Consider the following 6,252-nt stretch of genomic DNA (forward strand, 5'->3'; position numbering starts at 1 on the left):
GCACTTGCTTCAAGAAACAGGTCTGGTTCCACACTATTCCACTTACTCCTTGGGAATTATCACCTGTGCAAGGATCTTGTCCTCATTCTCACAGATTTATTGTGCTGGGTGCCAATTATTGGGCTGTGAACGTGGTCTAGGAAGTTGTTCCATGTCAGTGCATTTTGCTGTTGCATCAGTCGGATAACTGATTGGTTACTGACATGTGTTTAGAATAGAGTATTGAAGTAAGCCTGTGTGTAATTTGGTTCATTTTGATGGACAGAATTTTAAGATATGACCTTGTGAAAAATTATAAGTTTCTTTTTGAGCTCAGTTTATATTAAAATTAAACACATATCAGTAGAGAAATATACAAATGGATAAGACGCATATTTAGGCTCTTATCTCTTCTACATAAAGACACATGTACTTAGAAATGACCTGAGAAACATTGGAGATGTTATGTGAGAACACACAGTTCTTGGAATAATATGAACCTGTTTTGATAGGTAAAGAGGAAATTATTGATTTTCAAGATATATTCATAACATACAATTAAAGCAAAACTTGATTATTAAAATTGAAAACAAAGTACATGTATCAAATCAAATGCGCTAATTCAAGATGCCAAAATATCAAAACTTGCTTTTTATCAAATATTGTATAATATTCCATATTTGACCTACATCCCTTATGGAATTTTTTAGGCAACTGTTCGAGCACCCCATTTTCAATGCACCTGTGCAGCTAAGTTCTGTTAAATGTTTTTAAGGTAGTTTTAATACCTTCCAGTCCAGCACTGATGAATTTGACTTTAGATTATTTGTATTTTGAATGTTTATGCATGTAAATTCCCATTTTTTACTTTCAATTTAATTTTATCATTTTGATAAGTAACCCCCTCCTCCGATTGACTGAATTAAAGCTCATGGGACACTAATTAGGTCGAATGCAGTACCTTTGTCATGAATCTGTTTGATGATAAAGTAAAATATTTGAACAAAATGTAACTTTAAAAAAAGATGTGGAAAGGAAAAACATGATTTTTCAAAGAAACATTAAACAAACAACAAATCTGGTCACTATGCGTACTGTACTACTGATTTATAAGTGCATGTAATGAATCAATTTAGACAAGAGACAAATTTGGTCAGTATTGCTCTACAATAACTGTATGTGACAATAAATGTTTGCATTTTTTGGAGCTTTAACAATTTTGAGCACAAAAAGCAAGAAAATCATTTTCTGCATGTAAAGACTAGATTAATAAGTAAATGTGACTCAATTTAAACTAGGATTGTTCCACTTCTCTATAATAAATAGTGGCTAGGTTTTGTTTTCTTTTGTTTTTTGACATTTTTCTTCTAGCCTTTTAAGTTTTTCTTTTTTGCTACATATATAAATAAGTTAATATATAAATAAGTTAATTATGATACAATACATAATATATACATATAATACAAATAAATAAGTTAATGTTATATACAAAATATATTGGAGCAATCCTAGTTTAGATTAAGTACTTATTACATTCACTTTGTCTTTGTAATATTGATACATTGAGCACAGAGCACACACTTATTTGGATCCGATTTTTAGTGATCCGAATCTTAACCCAGAGCACTGTCAAATACAAACAATAATTAAACAAGCTTTAAAACTTATGACAGTGATAATAAACTTAAAATATTTTTGGTATCAAAACAGTTCGGTTGTATGTAAAATCTTAAAACAACTTTTTTGGCACTTTTAAAATTCTTCAAATATACAAACTTAAAACAGAAATCTCCTCCAAGAATTATGCAAGGGTAAAACCTAAATTTGCAACTTGGCCTTGCAAGTCAATTACCGGTACTAGGTTTTTATAGCTCAAGATGAGAAAAGCACTAAAACCAAACCTGATATGTGTTATGAAGATGAATAGTATTCTTGGCAAACTTACGAATTCCATGAAATGTTGGCTTCAAACAATAAAAAATATCAAATTTATAGAAAATAATAACAGAACAGCATTATAGCGTGAAACAAACAGCAGTAAGCAAATCAGGAAACTATCATGATAAAATAGCCATTAATGCCATAAATAGCCTCCACTTGTATAAACAACATATCAATCAATGAGCCTGAATTCTGAAAATTCAACAGGAAATCTGACAAATGCCGATTGTTTTGAAAAGATAACAATTTAGTATAAAATGGTGTTCTTTTCCCAATGATGCATCCCTGAAAATGGATTATATCTATAAAACACATTGTAATCACCACATATTCAACAAGTTGTCACATCCTATTTTTTTTACTGTTTAAGTAACAGTTTTAAGTTAAATCAAGTTTTATCAAATTCATTCTTATCTTAAGTTTTGAACTTTAACATGTATTTACATCTCAAAACAATTACCCTTGGTGACAACAACAAAAGCATTCATTTGAATCATAGTGCCATATTCATTCCATTGACCACCCAGGGCGCTTAACAAAGTCATTTTGGGTGGGCGCTTATTTTTGACATTGTTTACATAATTGCATACGTAAAAAATGATCCAGAATGTGGATTTTATGTGTAGATGTATGGTTCTGTCAACTCTTCTGTGTTTGATACATGTATGTAGTTGCAGGGATCCTGCACATAATGAGTCAATGGGTGGGCGCTTATAGAGACATGGGTGGTTAATGGAACGAATACGATAATCAACATTTCAATCACATAATTATCACTATATAAATATTTTAACAATAACTGAAACACATTATGTTTATTCACAAAAGGGAACTTCAGTATAGCTTATAATAAAAATTGATTTTAGAATGAAAAAATGTACATTTCTTCTTGTATTTAAAAGTATAAATAAGTTTATATTACTTTTTAAAAACATACTTTACATTTTTTTCACGTTTTAAAAGCATAAATAGTTTCAGGACTGCTTACATCATATCATAGGATCCTGATCATAAATGAGGTTGACCGTACTGTTGATAAAGGTTAAGAGATAGGGGATCTATTGAATGCTTGGAACCTGGGCTTGCAACAGCATGACCACTTCTCTGTTCAATAGACTTGCTGCCTTAAAATCTTGATAGTACCCATTTTCAAAGAACAGGTCCACAACAAAAACATGATGCATGTACATACCGGGCAGGAACAATGTTCATTTGCAGACCAACTCTTTGGTCATGAAAGCAGAGCAAAATCAGGCTGGTTTCATTCTTGCCGCTATATTGCTTTTACTAAATGAAACTATAGCTGTCCAAAAACAGGTTTGCAGGAACATACAAATCATACACCACAATTTTGTCCTGGTGTTTCAGGCAACTTACCCTTATTTTTGGGCTCATTCCCTGCCCTCCATGCAGGTTTAATGTTCATTCATACTTCACTGCATCTGTGAAAATTACCACTGCATTTTGTTGCAGTGCATTACAATTTATACAATTAAGAACCAATTTGTTATACTACATACTGTGCTGTCCTGCGCTACAGTGAATCACAGCACTGCACTGCAAATTTCCCGGGCAAATTTCTGCATGATGACAAACATTACTAAGACATGAAGATGATCCCGATCTGTGTTCATGTTGTACATTGTGGTCACTGCAGCAAAATTAAATTAATTTATTTTAACTTGTGCTTCTTGCGTTGAGGTGCAGTGTTGATTTTATGTTACTTTTTGCCGCAACCTGCTGCATGGGATTTACAGCCAATTTACTAACCCTGTGGATTTACTGCAACATAATGCAATTGTAGTGAAGTGTGAATGAACCTTTAGAATTTTAAAGGAAATCTGTACCATAAACTAATCAATGGCTAAGGGAGTGTTCAGAAATACTTTGGTGGGGGGCTGGTAAAAAGGAGGGGGGCCAAAAAGTTTTGGACATTAAAAGAGGGGGGACCAAAAAGTTTTAGGTGGTAGGAAAGGGGGCCAAAAAGTTTTCCTCTTCAAAACCCAAAATTTTCAAGGCGCTTGAGACCCTCTATATCACTTTTAACATGAGCAAGTTTGAGTTTTCAGTGCTTTTGTTTGAAAAAATGATGACACTTAGTGCACGGTACACATATCTATTCATTAATATAATATTAAAGATGATCAGCAACATGCAACATCTGGGTTGGTCTAAGAAATACTGGCACTTTTTATCATAGAATTTTATCTCTTCAAAGTAGGCTACAAAATACTTATTATGATTATGTACCAATCTGATCAAAATACAACTAAATCAAGAAAATATTGCAAATAAATTGGATTTCTTTGCACGTAAACTGCACACTTCAGTTTACTTTTTCTCATTGCAAAATTATTTTGTACACATAGGCCCATGGGTAGATTTGCCATAGGGCAGAGTGGGCACAGGCCCAGGTACCACGGTCTTTGGGGGCCAAAACTGATACCTGTGTACATTTGCGTGATCAAATTAATCTCATATTTGACCATTTTAGCTTTTTGCATAAATTAGTTCAAATTTTAACAATATTTTGACCATTCAAGCTTCAATATGGCCAAATTTTTTATGCTTGCGGTTCGCGCACATTTGTACTGTCATAATAGCCACGGATCCAATGCTGATGTGCCTATGAACCTCCAAATAAATCCTCTATTTCATAAATCCCTGTCAAATCAGATAAACACCCTGATTTGGGACAAATCTAAATTAAGTATAAAATGAACATGTCCTTGTGCTTGTATTTCATACGCAATTGTTCCACCAGGAATGTTTCAAACATTTGCCTCCCTCAATGACAACACTATTAGGCCTAAGTATGTTTGTTATACTGAAAATGGGGTGGGGGGGTCAAAAAAAGTTTTGTCTGTCAAAAGAGGGGGTCAAAAAGTTTAGCGGTCCATCGAGGGGGGGGTCAAAAAAAGTTTTCGAGCGAAAAATTTGAGGTAGACCAGCCCCCCCTACCAAAGTATTAATGAACACTCCCTAATATAGTTATATACCCCTAAATTAAACATACCAGACGCTCTAAATGAATTTCGGAATATTCCTAACAAAGAAAAAGCACTTTTAATCCTTCGTTTCTGCGATTCAAGGGAGCCGCATGATAGCTGCTTGTGAATCCTTTCTGCCACAAACGGTAGTGTAACCTTTCACACAGACCCACGGCGAGCGTGTGTTGCTGTATGGCATTCGCGACCCCTACAGCGAATTATGGTTTTTAGTGCTGTTTTTACTTTTCGTTCTCAAAAGACATTGTTGATCATAAATATTACTTAAAATACATTTGTTTATGTTCTTCTGTAGTTTTATGGGTAGAAATTATCGCGTTTTCTTTTGAACGAATGTTGAATCTGAACTTTGGTAGTATTCGCTTCGTGTCACCAAAATTCACGAGGGACGAGGCTGGTGGCACGGATTTCGTTGGGTTTCAAAATCGGGGTTATGTTACAGCGTAATAAAAATACATCGGGTATCAATATGGCAGCCACCATGGATCGCAAAACTCACCGCTAATCGTCGTAAGGAATTAAGAATTTCTCCTTTATTTGGACGTATTTAAGCTTGGGACTTTTACTGTTTGTAGTTTTTATTATTGCTGCAACTATATAGCCATTGATTAGTTTATGGTACAGATTTCCTTTAAGGTACAGTATGATGATTAATCTTAATTTGTCATTTTGCAGGAGTCATAATAATTCTCACAATTTCCTGCATAAGATTTGAAAAGTTACAGTTGGGCGAATCAACTTTGGTTCATGCAAATCTTGTTTTTACGCAAGAAATATTATTGTTGATTCACAGATTCTTGACAAAATTCTAATCTTTCATATATATTTTTCAAGTGACTGGATGGACTTGAAGTCTGGCAACTCGTACCATTGGATGCCTACCAGCAATTCTCAGTGGATTGTCATTCAGAAAACTAGTAACTTCTAGCAGGTGCACAAAATAATGTTTAACTTAATTTTGTACTCATGGAAACTCAATTTTTCACTTTTTGCCCATGATATATCCAAATCAATATATTTTCTTGTTTGCATAGTAGTTACCATGTGATATGAATAAACATTAAAACCGAACACCTCATTCACTTTGTTCCATCAAGAAAGGTCAGACATATCAAATGAATATTTACCTGACATACAATATACCTGATATCTATCAATGAACATTCTGTTCACTATGTACAGATGTACGTTTCATGTATCACCAATGATCACTCACATTGCTATAATGTGAAGTCTGTGAGTTACCTTTCCAGCTCTTGAGGTTAGACTAAGTGGATCCACACACTCTGTATTGCATGGGGTAATAGAACCTCTTCAGTCATTG

The sequence above is a fragment of the Amphiura filiformis genome, chromosome 13, assembly GCF_039555335.1.
Source record: "Amphiura filiformis chromosome 13, Afil_fr2py, whole genome shotgun sequence".
NCBI classification, from domain to species: Eukaryota; Metazoa; Echinodermata; class Ophiuroidea; order Amphilepidida; family Amphiuridae; genus Amphiura; species Amphiura filiformis.